Below are 15,363 nucleotides of genomic sequence, written 5' to 3'. Positions count from 1 at the left end.
AATATTTTTTCCATAAATTGCAACTCAATAGTAATTATAGTAGAATAGAGAGGATTTGGTGGTGATTCTACCTGAGCTGCTTCTTCAGATACAGAACAACACACTTTGCAATAGACACAATCTAGAAAAGTTATGACACAAATTCATGACCTTTTCTTTCTGAACCTTAGTGGAACACTTGTTTAAGCTGTATGGGAAGCACCTGTGGAAGAAAAGGTTGGATAATTTTTTTAATGCAGCAATGGGACTTGGCCAAGGTGAATGGACCCCCCATGCAGGAGAAGCTGCGTGTCCTGAGCTGGCACCTGGGCGTTTGTGCCTCTCCAGGGAGCACAGCCCACCTGGGGGTGGCAGAGCTCAGCCCTGCGCCCATGTCAGAGAGGAGAAGCTGGAGTCAACTTTCTCCTGAATTTCTGGAATGTATCAGAGAAAAGAATCAAATGCTGGGATCAGATGCTGCATGTTAATAATCTGGAATACATATTGCTCAAGAGCATTGCCCAAGCAGCCTTAATAACACTGAAGGCGTCACTGTGTTTTGAATAAACAAACCATTTACAAGCTAATTATAGATAGCATTTTGCCTTGAGCATTTACTGAGTATTTGATATTGTATAGGTTGCTTCTGAGCAGAAGAAAAATTGAAAGCAAATATTTCTTCAACATAATCCTTCTGAGAAAAACAGCTGATCAATTCTCATGTCCTTGAACACAGATGTACAAGATTTCTTGTTCACAATTCTAAAGCTGTTTTGATTTTAAAGGAAAAAAATATTATTAGGGTCCTTCCTTTCAGCTCCTGTCTCCGGGGAATTCATCCCCCAGATTTTATTGAGATATCAAAGTTAGGAGCGTGGACACCATAAATTCTTTTTATCATTGTTTTTGATTTCTTCAATTGTATAGATCTTCCCTTTCTAGCAGTGTGCACCTAAAATCTGAATCTACAATGCATATTGCCTTTTTCCTCTACTGACTTTAAGAGAGGCTGTGCTCCTAAGACACCTTGGTTAAATAGTGACATTTGATGGCCTGAATTGATGCCTGACTAGTCTTGGGCTCAAAAAATCAAACAAGGTTTTCACATTTGGTGTGGGCTCTCTGTATGGATCTATCAATATCCATAATAATCAGTGAGAATGGGTATTTCTAAACACTTATGAATTTCCTGGAAAGAATTGCTGGTACATTATATTACTGCAAGTATTGCTTCAACATTTAATAACTCTGCTATACATAGTGTGTATAAAAAAAGGAGAAAGTATGTTCTTGAATTTTCTGTGTATTACCCTACTTACCATAGACATAATATCACTGACATAAGAAAACAATGGATCTATCTGCAAAGACATAGAAATCCTGTGGGGGAAATGCGAACAAAGAGGAAAGGAGAGAGAGGGAAGCAGTGAGGAAGGTTGTGAGGGACCTTGAGATCAGAGCTTGCTTCTTCAGTTCCTACTCTCAAATTAATTTAATTTTAGAAATAGTAGGCAAATGGAGAAGTCAATTTCTATTGGTGTCGCTCAGAGATCATTGTTAGAGGTTCCACTTAGGCACTGAGGTGCTGCAGAAATTGGGATGCTGCTCTTGCTTTCAGAACCTGATTGCCAATTTGTGTAAGAGTTTAATATAACTCCACATCCAGTTGTCAGAAACTCATTCTCCATCCCAAATTTTATTTATGGCATGTAAAGGCTGAAGAGCAATCAGGCTCAGCCCTCTTGCTGTGAGACTGTTCAAGGGAAGAAAGAAGTGAATAATTCCATTTATCAAAATAAAATCCCCCTGTTTGGTTTACTGCCTGAACAGAGCACATAAGAGATAATGGAGACAGCTTCCTAGGTGAATAGGTAAAGCCCAATCAAATGTTCATGTGCCTTGGTCAAGGGCACAGCACTCCAAAAGGGCAACATGCTCTTAGGTTTTAATTAACTGCATTAACAAGGAAAACGACACAATATGAATTTACTTAACTGAGTTCAGATTCTCTCCTCCTGAAGTATAGGTAAGTAATACCAATGACACCAGAGCACCCAGAGCAGGTTTGACACGCTATTGCATAAAAGCTTATTAAGAAGGGCACCAGGTGACATTTTGTCATTTACTTCAAGCTCAGTTAGATCAGCAAAAATAAACAAGCTGAGAAAAGAAATTCTATAACAGAATGAATTCATCGATCTATGCTGTAATCAAGCATATTCAAAAGCAAAACTTTTATTAAACAATGTTACATTTTCTATTGCTATTTCAATACATAGTAAGGTTTTAATTTATTCTGGCTTTTTATCATGTCTTTATTTGTTTTTAAATTGTAAGGTAATTTTTTGTGCATGCAGTTTTGCTTTGAGTGTAGTTTAAACCTCTGACAGCCTTCCATTTTCAAGACCCATTTCACACTGTAGATGGCACTAATTCATTGTGCAACACCAAGCAGGCTCAGCTGATTGGGTGTATAACGACTTTGCTCTGGTTTTGCTCTCCTGAAGGATGACATTTTTATCCACTTCTTAAGTAGCAGGAAAAACAACTTAAAACTTGCTTGAAACCTAGGATAAAAGATATTCTCTGCTGTGGTTTTGGCTGTTGTATGCAGTATACAACATTTTTGTACTGTAAACTCAAACAATAATCAATGGTCTTAGAGCTGGGATCCAGGGATTACTTAACATGGCTAGGCTAAGATTTCTCCCACAGTTCTGGCACAGCTAAACCCAGCAAAGTCCCAGCTGAAAGTCTGAGCCTCTGAGTGGTACAGTGCTGTGTGACTGGCTGCTCCTGGCTGTGCTGGGGGCTGACAGGCAGTCTGACACACCAGCCACTGCAAGGCGCTTCCCGGGAAGTGCAGGCACAGTAAGGAGGATGCTGCTTCCCATTCTGTTTCACATTCAATACAAAGCAACTGCTTTGAGAAAAGCTGAGCATTTTGCAAGATATTTCTGTGGGTGGTTAAGACCCAAACTGACTGCTGCTTTTATTTGCAATCACAAAAATAATCAATATATTGCTAACACTGGTAGAAGCAATGAAATGCTGAATTCCCCTGAAAGCTATTTGACTTTCCTAAAGGACCTTTATGACAATTTGAGGATTTATCCAATATCCACCAGTCAGTGATAGTGTTGCTACCAATTCTAGTGGGACAATATCAGCTTTTTGACCGTTTTCTTGAGACACCAAAATTTTAGTACTTTACCTTGAACAGTATTTAGCTTTTCTCTTCTGTTTAAATGTAGATGAGACTCTTCTCTTTTTTTTTTTTTTTTTTCCCTGTAAAGAGCAGTAAGAGAGCTAAGTACTACTTATATGTTGCCCTTGGAACCTGATGAACAAGCAAATCATAGTCAGGAGTCTCAGCTGGTATAAACTGGCACTGTACAACTGTGGACAGTGGCACTGGGCCAGCCCAGACAGAGGGAGGGGACAACAAGACAAAATTGTTTTTGTCTTGTCCAAAATCCAACACACTGGATTTTGGAAAAGACAATAAAAAATTAATCCCAAGAGCTGATTGTTATCAGCTGGAGGCATGTAAAAGCAGACTAGTCAGTACCTCCATTCATCCAATTTGCATATATGTACTGTGCCTACTTTTAAAATTACCAGAGGTGATCTTTTTTCATGAGGTCTCAAGAAAACATAATCTTTTGGCTTTTTTCTTCTGTTATGGGTAGGCAACACAAAGTAATTGCCATGTTCAGCTCTGGAGGATGCAGTAAGCCTGGGTCCAGTCCAGAGCCAGGCCATCCATTCCAGTTGGTGGTCTTTGACATTTTTGTCTTCTGCTTGCAACAGTGATTTTACCTGCAAAATTTGCTTGCAGAGAATTATGGACTGAATGTGAATACTACCCGTAAGAATCTAAGGGTGCATCTCTGGTGTGCAGCAAAGAAATGCCCAACACCTTGCTAAATATCTGTACTACTCTTGGAATTAGGCTAATATCCCCAAGCAGTGATGTAAGAGCTTTGCTGCATTAGTTCCATTGCTCTAATAAAAGACTTGCTCACCATGCCTAATCCTGGATTGGTGTCTCCAGAGCACAGGTGTAATTCAGCAGGGTATGGATTGCCAGTAGATGTTATGCCACAAGGCTGGGTGCTATCCATATAGCAACACACAAACTACTGTAGGAGCTATGCTAGAATCTAAACAGGTCAAATAAAGCAACTCTTTAGAAAGTGAAGAATCAAACACCAAGGGGAAAAATTATCAGGATCTGACATTAATTCATTTTTTTCCTCCAATATCATGAAAGGAACTGGTGGACTCACTGTCCCAACAAAGCCTCAGAGGCCTATCGTTACCCTAAAATACCATTTTCACAGCCAGATTATGCTTTGACATCCTCAGACAGCTGCAAAGGTCTACAGAAGCAGAACTGGTCTTACCAAGGTAATACCTTCTGGCACATTAGGCTCCTTTATTTTGAAAGTGGTGAGTAATGAGGTGAACAGCACATGCAGCACAGCAAACAGTAGCAGCTTATCATTGCTTATAAGATTCATAGCAGAAATTAACTTTAAGGAGGGATTTGAAAAAACCTTTCACACAGATCTCCTCCCATATACATGGGATGGCCTGAGGCAGAGGATGAAAGTGCTTGGGAGAAAACAAAGATCACTCTGCAGTGAATGTTAACTTCAAAGGTAAAAAGGGAGGCAGAGCCAAAATCTTGAAACGTAAGCAAAACCAGACTTTCAGCACAATATTAATTTAAATCACTGTGATGTGCTATCAATTTCAGTTTGCTGCATTCAGGGCTCACTTTATCTGCTAAGATCTGCACCTACACTCTGCATACAAAAACCCTTGAATCATCAGTCAACACAGAACTACATCTGACACAGCTTAAACCTACTTCTTTTTAAAAGGGGCTTCCAAAGCAATCATCTCATTCAGGCAATGGCTGTAACTGGCTGTTAGCTCCAAGCTTTTTATGGGATATATGAGTACTACCCATTCCATATATATTGTGGGCAGGTAAAGCAAATTCCAATCCTGGGTGATGTTCTAGGGATACTGGTGCCTCATCTCCAGCAGTTACCCCATGAATATAATAGGATTCCACTATGCTCATACAGGATCTCCTTATCTTAAATTCTTATTTAAAAGACTCATTAGAATCTTATTGTCAGTATTTGTGTAATTTTCCATGCACTTGTTCTCTCATAAGAAAGAACTGCTAGACACTGCTAACACTTCTAACGTTATATCAGATCTCAGATCTCACAGTAGGAGTTATAGGTTTTCATTAACTATTACTTCCTAACTAAACCTGTCAATAACATTCCATTTATCTCTGAAATGCTTTGTGGCTTGGTGTGGGATTGCAAATATCCCTGGCACCATCAGCACTACTGTTGTCAGGAAGCAAAACAGGTCAGTCCCACTTGTGGAACAGCCATCACTGCTGTCTTACACACCTCTCAGTCTGAAAAGGCAAAATATCTGCAGCCAATGCTTCACAGCTTCTTTCTTTCCAGGACTTGGGTATTCATGAGATGAGGAAGCCCCACCAGTTTAGTGATTATTTCCTCATGCTCTTCATCCACGTGAGTGCCAAGGATACTGCTAGAAGAGAGACTGAAGGGACAGGCAGTAACTGCAAGGTGCAAAGAGTAAGGGTGAGGCAGCAGGGAAGTCACCTTGAACTCTTTTTTATTCTTCCAGTTGTGATTTAAGGGCAAGACATCTTGAAAATGTCTCCATAACTTGTAGCAGCAGAAGAGCTTGCGTTCCTGAAACACTGTTCTACAAATTACTGGGTAGATGTTCAGTCCACCTTACCAAGAAATGGGGATCAGTATCTTTGCTTTGTACTCATTAGGGTCATAAGAAGGCTATGAAGGACAGTGAGTCAATTCCCTGAACATCTCAGATATTTGTTTATTTATGCAAGAAACACAGGAAATAAACAAGAAATGCTGGGAATCTTAAATACATTAAACCAATTTCTACTGAAGTTGCACAACTGAGAGAGGAATAATCCATGTTACTGTAATAATAACAACATATGCATAATGACAAAGAAGGAAATGCACAAGGGTGGTGTCGCAGAAACACTCAACAGTGCAGATGATGCAGACAAGGCTTTTTGAGACCAGCTAGCAGAATTAGCCAAAGGTACAAATTTGTAAACCATGGAGATTTAGCATCTGCATATTTATTAAGGAAAAAAATATACAGAACAGATTATCCAGAAAACTCTAAAAAGATATTTAGCTATGTGTTTATTCTGAATAGGTAGAAGAGAGCTCAGTTTCCATTTGATTGCAAGCAGTAGAGAGAATGTAGAGAAAAGATAGCTGAGACTAGGAAGTAAGTGTTCTTCATTTTTTGTGGAGGGGATGAGGAGGAACAGCAAAATAGAGACCAGACTGGTTTCTGTGCAAATCAGTGAACTCACAGGTCCTAAGGAAAATATGACCAAGAAGAAATGGAGTCTCAGAAAATTTGTCCTTCCTTAGAAAAACATGAATGGCACAGTTGCAGGGTAATGCAAAGTGGAGAAAGAACAGGAGGTGTGTGTAACAAAGCCAACTTGTCTCAGTCACAGGCAATGCAACATGAACAAGGGAATATTTAGACAAATAACAAAGGACAGAATATTCTGCACCCAGGATAACTGATCATACAAAATACAAGAAGGTAAAATATTGGGAATATCATCTGTGAAGCATTTGAAAGAGTCCCCTACAGCACATGCTACTGGTATAACCTGTACTGCCATCTGGCATCTAGTTTGGGACCTGGACTTCAAGAACAAATCACAAAGACAACAAAGAAGTGTAAGGAGAACAACCAAGAACCACAATATATCCACAGGGAAAAGCTGAAAAAGTTTGAATTATTTAGTCTAAGTACAGAAGGAGGGGAGAAGGTGACTGTCTTACAGACTTGTGCAATAAAAGTATTTGAAAAGACCAAGAGAATAACCTGTTTCCCGAGTCTGCTGTTGACAGAACAAAAAAGAGTGAACTTAAATTGCAGTAAGGAATATTTAGATTTGACATGAGGAAATTTTTGCTGGTTGACAGCAGTCCATTACCATGCTCAGCTCTGTATAGGGAGCTTAGATACCCATCATGTTGTCTACTTTTAAGGTTGCCTCCCCCTCTGACCACTGGCTACTCTGCCTGTTGCTCTTACTTTGCCCTCCAAAAACTTCTGGTTTCTTTCAGAAACCAGACTCATTCAGTCTGGTCCAGACACTACTCAGCTTGATAACAGGTTCATCATCCAGGTTTCTTTGTTGAGACTGTAGAACAAGGATAGTAATAACATTACAAGATTTGTCCACTATTGATCGAGCAGCTTCTCAGGAGGCTTACCAGCTCAACTTAAGTACAAAGAACCAAAAAGGTGGTCACAGCCCCAAGACTGACAGAGTTCAAGTAGCATTGGACAACATTCTCAGGCACATGGTGTGATTCTCAGGGCTGTTCTGAGCAGGACCAGGACTTGGGCTTAGATGATCTGTGTGGACCCTTCCAGCTCAGGATATTTCAGGAAAAAATTCTTCACAGAGAGGGTTGTTAAGCATTGGAATACCCTAGTGCCCAGGAAGGTGATGGAGTCACCATCCCTGGGAGTGTTCAAGAAATGACTGGATGCGTCACTTAGTGTTCTGGTCTAGTTGACAGAGTGGAGATCAGTCAAAGGTTGGAGCACATAATTTTCAACATCATTTCCAACTTACAGGATCTTCTGTGACATTCTGTGTATGAATTTCTTCACTGAAATGGTCATCCAGCATTGGAACAGGCTGCCCAGGGCAGTGGTGAAGTCACCATCCCTGGAGGGATTTAAAAGATGTTCAGATGTGGTGCCTAGGAACATGGTTTATTGTGAACTTGGCAGTGTTGAGTTAATAGTTGGACTCAATGATCTTAAAGGTCTTTTCCAACCTAATTGAATCTATGATTCTATGAACAGGCTTTATATGCATATCATCAGTTCTTGTACCTCCCACTGATCATCCACTGTCATCTTTCTAGCATGAACTTCCCAATCTGTTTGTTATTTGATCTATACATTAAGTACATAGACAAATTCCAGTCAGTGCTACAAATTCAGCTGATGCTATGTAATCAAAAGCTGTATCTAAGTTCCAGTGGAAAACTATTTTTAACATCAGTAACTGCACTTTATGATATCCAGATCCAACTGGGTCATAGCAGGGTCTAAACAGAGAGATGATTTATAGGATGAAACTATTCTGGGTATAAATCAGGGATGCACATTTAAAAAAAAAAATGTCCATATGTTAATCTTTGGTCAGCATGCTGCAGAACTTGGAAGGCACAGATGGCATGAGGCAGGAAATTTTAGGAAGAGAAATGACTGTATCCTAGCTAAGTGCTCTCCTGGGAATCCAACCTTGCCTCTGCCAAAGAATAACAGTGTAATAATCAGTTACTACTTGAGCTTCTCATAAGTTGTAGTTAGCTGTTTGTTCTTCATGTTCTGAGGGCTTGACTCGAAATCCTGGAGGTAAGTCTGCAGGAGGGCAGGCTCACAGCTGCCACTGAACAGAACAGGGCACGAGCCCTGAGCACAGCAGGTGCTGCAGCACTGCCCGGAGCCCACAAGGGCCTGGTACCCAGCTGAGCCCCCACACCAAGCAGGTTCTCCATCTGAACCATTCTGTGCCTCACATTGTAATCTACAGGGTGGATACAACAACTGCTTTTTGAAAATTCATTAGTGTTTGTGAAGGACTCAGGCACCACAGAAAGGGCTTTAGGAAGGTAGCAACTCTGCATTTAGGCTCAAGTGTGCTGCAAAGTAAGCACAGCGTCACACTGAACTGTGAGGAGAGATCAATGCATTGAGTAACTGCTCATTCCACAAACATCTTACATTGTGCACACTGCACACAGGAATGGGGGAAAATAACCATTTGAAAAGTGGTAGGAAAAGACCAGCAGTGCAGGTTTACACAACCAAGGCAAGCAATTGCCATCATCATCAGTGGTTTGGTTTTGGCATCTTTCTCTCTACTGAGAAATTACAAAGAGCATTTACCAAGGAATGCAGCCACAGGATGAGTGATTATATCCTCACCAAGACCATCAGTAACACTGTAGCACCAGTAACAACAACCAACCCCCTTATGTACTCATAACATATGTGTCCTCTCCTTTTAAGGTCCCAACTAAAGGTTAATCCAAATGAAATTTGATTTTCAATAAGGTAACACTGCTTTCAGGAAGTGTTTTGGTGATCAGAGCTAGAGATATTCCCTGTGAATGTGCAGAAATTAGCTACACAAAGGTCACACAAACAAGCAAATTAATTTTGTGTACTTCAATTTGAGATCTTGATTAAACCTCCCAATGCAGGTTTGTCTAAATGTAATGATCATGGGCTGCCCAGCACTGTCAGCCCACAGACTTCAAAGGCCATTAATTCTATAAAGTTTAACCTCCTGGCAGAGATCACCACCAACTTTGTCTTAATTTCTTAAGTGTTGGGTTGTTCCACAGACAGACACTTATCTCCAGCCTCCACACTTACCTTGGAATCTGATGCTCCTTCTTTCCCCTGTGCCTCTTCAAAGGCTCCTGATTTTTCTGCCACGTGCTTGGGCCAGGGCACAGAAGTTTAACATCTTCACAGTAATAGTTTGCACTTTTTTCCTGCTGGATACAACTATCTCACCTCATTCAATTCATCAGACTCCCCAGAAGAGCACAGTGGCTCTGTGCCCTTCAGCTTTCCCCTGAACATACTGAGAGGGAATTCTCTTCATCACAGAAGAGGCAGAGATCTCATAGCAGATCCCGGTTACATGGTAGCCCCCATCACAGATGTCCCTGGGCAGCTTCTTTCTCTTCTGCTTGTAGCAAACAAAATCCTTCATCCTCACTTTCCCCCCTCAGTTCTCTTGCCAGAATATAGAGCTCTCTTCTCTCTGAGTGAAGTTCTGGTGATTGAAGGAACGAGCAAAACCAGGGCAGAAAGAGCATTTCTGTCACTGCTGTGCTTCCACAGTACCTATTTCACACAAGGAAGCACAAGCCTTGCTCTGCCATCACTGGTTACATAAAATCAGTTACTGTGGCTTGCATGTCAACTGCAGTCTGCTCTTTGAGGGTTGCCCAGCTGATGCATAATGAGCAATGTGTACATGAGTATGGCAAATAACCATCTACACAATTTTAAAGTAGGTTTAGACAGTGAGAAAAGCTCGGATAGTAAGAAAGACAACAGACAAAGAATAAGATTACAGAGCTAGTTATGGTCCACATCTACATATTCACAGAATCTCATCAATACCACTGATAAAAATGAAGCCTGTTTAGAAAAATAAGCTTCAGTCTTCAATCTATTTTTTAGCCTTTGAGCATTCAGTTATTGTGGATCAGTTACCAATAAACATAATATTTTAAATATTCTGAGCTTTTCTTTAGCCATTTTATCCTTCCCTGAGTGCTGTAAAATTGAACTGAAATACACTAATAAAAAAATCAGGATAAACTGGACCTTAAGGATTTTTATCTTTAATGGCAGAAAGTCACACTTGAAACAGTCATGAATAAAATGGTGTTATTTACAAGAACAGAACCATATTTTTTAACTAATGCAGCTGACATTATTTCTGTAGTAGGCATGGTACCCAGAGGTATCTTCTGCAACACATGGTGTGATCCAGCTCTCACTGAAAATTACACACATTCGGTTTTCTCACTGGTTTGCAGGAGGTACCTTCCATGATCACACCTTCCAGTTAGCAGGTAAATTCTCTAGACCATGCACTGTAATCTGTGTTTGGCAGACCATCCAGCACAGAGGGACCCTGCGGTTGATTACAGCCTCCACAGAACACACCAATAAATCTGTTACTAATAATCACAAACAGTACACATTTGGAATGAAAAATCAAATGAAACATCTAAAAGCCTAAGAAATTAATCACAGACAAAAAATGAAGCAATGGGAGTGACCTGGTTGTTTTTTTTTTTTTTTTCCAAGTGTATTTTCTCTTCAATAAACTCTGATAAATATCATCCAAAGGGCATTTCAAAGCTTGATCTTCCAAGTGCAAATGAAGGGTAGGTGAACTACAGTAGACATTGGGGTTGGTTTTATTTTTAGTAAGTCGTGGCACATATTCAATTTTTCCTAACACTCTTGAGTTTGTAGATAAAATGCAATGTATATGTACAGGGATTATCATCAGTAAGTATTTTATAGAAGTCCCTGCAAAAACATGAATCATTCTGTATGAGCAGAAGTACTGAGAACCTTTGTGCAGCTCAGACATTCTCATTCTGCTCTTTGTTCTAAAGAGGAGATGACATTTTACAATATTTAGGGCACATATAAGATGTTACTCCTTGCGACATCAAGGGATTACTTTAAATTAATCAAACCAAACATATCTAAATCCTGATAAAAATGGAAGATCAATTTCCTTCTCAGAATGTGGAGTGAGGATTAAAATTAAATGATCAGGGAAGTGATGTGAGTGCACATGCTCTGGGGGTGTTTGTCAGACAGTGTGAATCTCCCATCCTCTCATCTCAGAAAACATATTACCTGCATGTAAATGCAATTAGCTTCCATTTCCCACTCCTCCACAGCAAGGTTTGTAACTCAGTGTTTTATAACCTGTCTTCTGCACCAAGATCCCAGGTGGCAGAAGGAGTTAGTCAGCTTACTTTGGTGTGCTTCCCAGCTGGCTGGTCCATGAGAGCACGCAATCCTCAAAGACAACGTCAGTGTGCTGCAGTCAAGGGGTGACCTCTATGCTTTAAAGTCCAAAGTGACAGAAAGCACATGGTAGCCATCCTCACTTCCAGCCTGCCAGATGTCTCCCCTAAGTTGTTACCCAACACACTGTTTGTCTCTGAGTCATAAGAAAGAAGGTTTATTTTAGCTGCTAGAAGGATGACTATTGCAGAGCAAGATCTTTATACTTTAATCTAACCATCCGTTTTGACTGCATTCTAGTTAATGATATTAGAATACTAAAAAAGACCACTAACAAAACAAATATTCAGCCTGCAAGTCTTCTTTTCCTTTCTCACTTTCATTACCTAGAAGATTATGAGCCAGGTTTGCTGGAGAATTGACTGGTCTTTTTCACCTAACAACGAAATTTTGGGAATAAATTAATAACTGGTTCCTCTCACCTGAAAACCAAGCTGGTGTACTATCTCCCTTCAGTCTAAGAGCTCTGTAACCTGAACCTTACTCATTTTCTATTGTGCTTTCAGCAAGCCACTGCAATAATTGTAACAATGATATTGTAAATTGTGAATGACATAGAGATGCTGGGGTTGTCCCACACTGTTCATATTTAAGAACCTTGTCTGAAACAATTTCTCCTAACAGATACATTTAAATTAACAGTTCCATGTGTTTTAAAACTACTGCAGTTTAATTTTAAAACATTTCTGTCTCTTGGTAGCCTGACTTTGGTGCCTCTGCCTTTCCTGAAGTTGCAGTATGCATAAGGACCCAAATGAGAAATAGATCAATGAGTTAAAAATATTTTAGCACAGAGGTCACAGACCTAAATCCTTATATGTCCAGGCAGGCAATATGAACATATATAACACAATTCTACAGAAAAACAGGGTAAAATAAAACTGAGGTGAACACTGTGTATATGGTATTCCGTGTCAGGGTTCCTAACAGCAGGAAATGGAAAGCAGGCTTAGGGCAGGAGCAAGAAAAGAGACAGAAATAGAAGGTGGGAAGGCTCTAGCAGACAATAGCTCAGAGGCTGAGCTCTGCCTGCCAGTCAGTTTTATGAGCTCTCATGACAACAGCAACAACAGCTTGCAAAGACATCCTATTTACAAGAAATAGCCTCCCTTGAACAGATACAAGCATAACAGCATGAACTTCACATTAAATTCCAATGATCAGAATTCCTTCATATCTGGTACTGCACAGATATGGAAGTCAAAGGTTGTGACGCTCTCAATATACTACAATATCAGAGAACTTATAAATAATTGAGATGGTTAAAACTCCAAGGAGTACGTAACACTGTCTGTAAACCCAGCTGCGTTTCTCTTCTGGTTTTAGGCTGAAACCAGTACGAAAACAGTCTACAGCATGGGCAAATATATTAGAGGCTGTTTTATCCCTGTTTTAGCTCCTTGGTAAGCTGGTGAGCACTATGGGATGCTATGCCAAGTGGTAGTTAAGGAGGTCTGCAGCATTCAGGCAAGTTAATTACAGAGATGGAGGACAGCAGGATGCCAAGTGGGAGGAAGGCTTCCCTCCAGGAATGGACTGTCAGCAGAATCAGGAGGGGATGTAATCAGTCATAGCTTGCTTTTACCAACCAGAAATAATCATAGATGTGGCTTTCAGCTTGCTGAATATTTTCTAGCATGTGATTTAATCAGATTTTTGGCCCATGCATGGAATTTTTCTTAGACCTTCTCACATATAGACACGTGTTGTTTTGCTCTTTTAGCAGGCACAAGTTCTTCAGTTCACTTAAGAGTTTTTATTGTTCTAGTAAAACGCTGACGTATTTTTGGTCACTTTCACTAATTTAGAAAGCAGTGATCTTACAGCCATGGTGGCAGATACCTGCCGATCCTGACTGTACCAGCATGCACCTTTCTCTGAAGAAAACGTAGCCAGCGTGGTACCAGCTGGGTGGGAACAGCTAGAAGCATTTCTACTGCTGGCACCTACTTTCACCTAGACCAGTAAAATACTACTTTCTCATGCTGAGAGGGGTCATCAGAAGTTGGAAAGGTGGTGTGAGTTTATTTCCAGGCAAGCAGTATATATTCCAAGTATGAACAACAAAACTGGAATCTGACTGTGCCCTGCCTCTAACATGCTCACGGCAGTTTAGCAAAGCAAGGAGACAGACGTAGACTTAATATAAGCAGCTTACGTTATTCTCAAGGACAAAGAACACGTGCTGACACACCACTTCCATTGCAGACACCCCTGCACCTGGGCATGGCAACGAGCTTGGGAGATGTGTCACACACAGCAGGCAGTGCACGCGGCGTTGGAACGGGGATGGCAGGGGCACACAAGGCGGGCTCAGCCTTTTCCCACGATCCCAGGCCACCTGTGCGGGGAAAACCACTGAACTCCTCGACCCACCAGGACCCGCCCGGACCCACTAGAACCCGGCAGCGCCGCCCGCCCCGGCCCCTCCCCCTCAGCCCCGGCCCCGCCCCCTCAGCCCCGGCCCCTCCCCCTCAGCCCCGGCCCCTCCCCGGCCCGGCCTCCCGGACCACGTGGCTCGCGCGCCGCAGCGCCGCCCCCGCGCAGGCGCCGTGCGCGCTCCCGCTGCCCGGCCGAGCCTGGGGCTCGGGAGCAAAATGGCGGCGGCCGGAGCGGGGCCGGGCGGGAGCGGGCGGCGCTGAGCGGGAGGATGGCGGCGGCGAGCGGCTGCCGGAGGTTTGGCACCGCGGGAAGCCGGGCTGGGACGGGATCGCGGGCTTGGTGTCACGACAGCGGAGGGGAGGGGGCAAGACCGTCGACACCCCCACGGCGGGACTCGGTGCGCGCCCCGCCGGGCCGGCTGCGGGCGGCTTGTCCCGCTGCGCCGCTGCCAACCCGCCGCTCCGTGGGGCCGCGGGGCTCCGCCGCGGGAGGGAGCCTCGCTCCCCGTGCCGCTCCCGGCCCGCAGAGTCCGCGGTCCGGAGCGGCGGCGGCGGCCTCGGCTGTGCCTGTCCGCGCTGTCGGGTCGTGCCTCGCCGCCCTTTAGCTCTCTTCTTCTCTCCTTCCTTCTTAGCCTTCCGCCCTGGCGCACTCTCCACGGAGCTGGAGAGGTGCTCGAAGCCGTCTCCCGCAGGAGCTGGTGCGGGGCTCGTGCTCCCGCAGCGGCGGAGCTCCGCCCGTGTCGGGCCGGTGAGAGCGCGGCCGCGCTCGCCCGCCGTGGCTGCGGGGCTCCCGCCGGTGCCGGCCAGCCCGTGCCGTGCCCCTGGCCTGGAGACTGCTGCTGCCCCGGGATTTGAGGGGTTTTGTCCCGCTCCTTTCTGTACAGGTGTTACCGCGGTGTTCCTGGAGAAACTTGGAGAGCTTTGTAGGTGATGTGTTCGCTCGTGCCTCTGGAATATTCCTGCTTCCAGTGGGATAAGTGCTTTTCTGTTGGTTCGTGTTTATACTTGCTCTTCCCCGCCATCCCATATGAGACCGTTGGGTGAAAGATGACACACATGTCGAGTACTAACATAAAATACGATAGCAGGATGATAAAATTCGTGTTGATGCAATGATAGTTTGTGTGAGAATTTACCTTAGGCAGTGTAGCGTTGCTTGAGGCTTTGCTTCAAACCAATGTGCTACAATAACAAATTTCAAGTGCTTGGCAGATACACCATTGCGATGTGATCACCTCAGGTTTTGCCACTTACCGCATGCTCT

At 42.9% G+C, this 15,363-nt stretch overlaps 1 protein-coding gene across 1 annotated transcript in view; it reads left to right on the top strand.

The window, feature by feature from the left end:
* Positions 1-14,279: 14,279 nt before the first annotated feature.
* Positions 14,280-15,363, top strand: part of BTBD7 (BTB domain containing 7) — a 51,529-nt gene continuing 50,445 nt past the window's right edge. The window contains exon 1 of the mRNA XM_059850201.1: positions 14,280-14,394. The gene's annotated coding sequence lies outside the window, so the exon portion shown is untranslated. The remainder of the gene's footprint in view (positions 14,395-15,363) is intronic.

Source organism: Haemorhous mexicanus, chromosome 6 (genome assembly GCF_027477595.1).
Source record: "Haemorhous mexicanus isolate bHaeMex1 chromosome 6, bHaeMex1.pri, whole genome shotgun sequence".
Classification (NCBI taxonomy): domain Eukaryota; kingdom Metazoa; phylum Chordata; class Aves; order Passeriformes; family Fringillidae; genus Haemorhous; species Haemorhous mexicanus.
The sequence above is the reverse complement of the archived record's forward strand: the minus strand, read 5'-3'. Positions and strand labels throughout refer to the sequence as shown.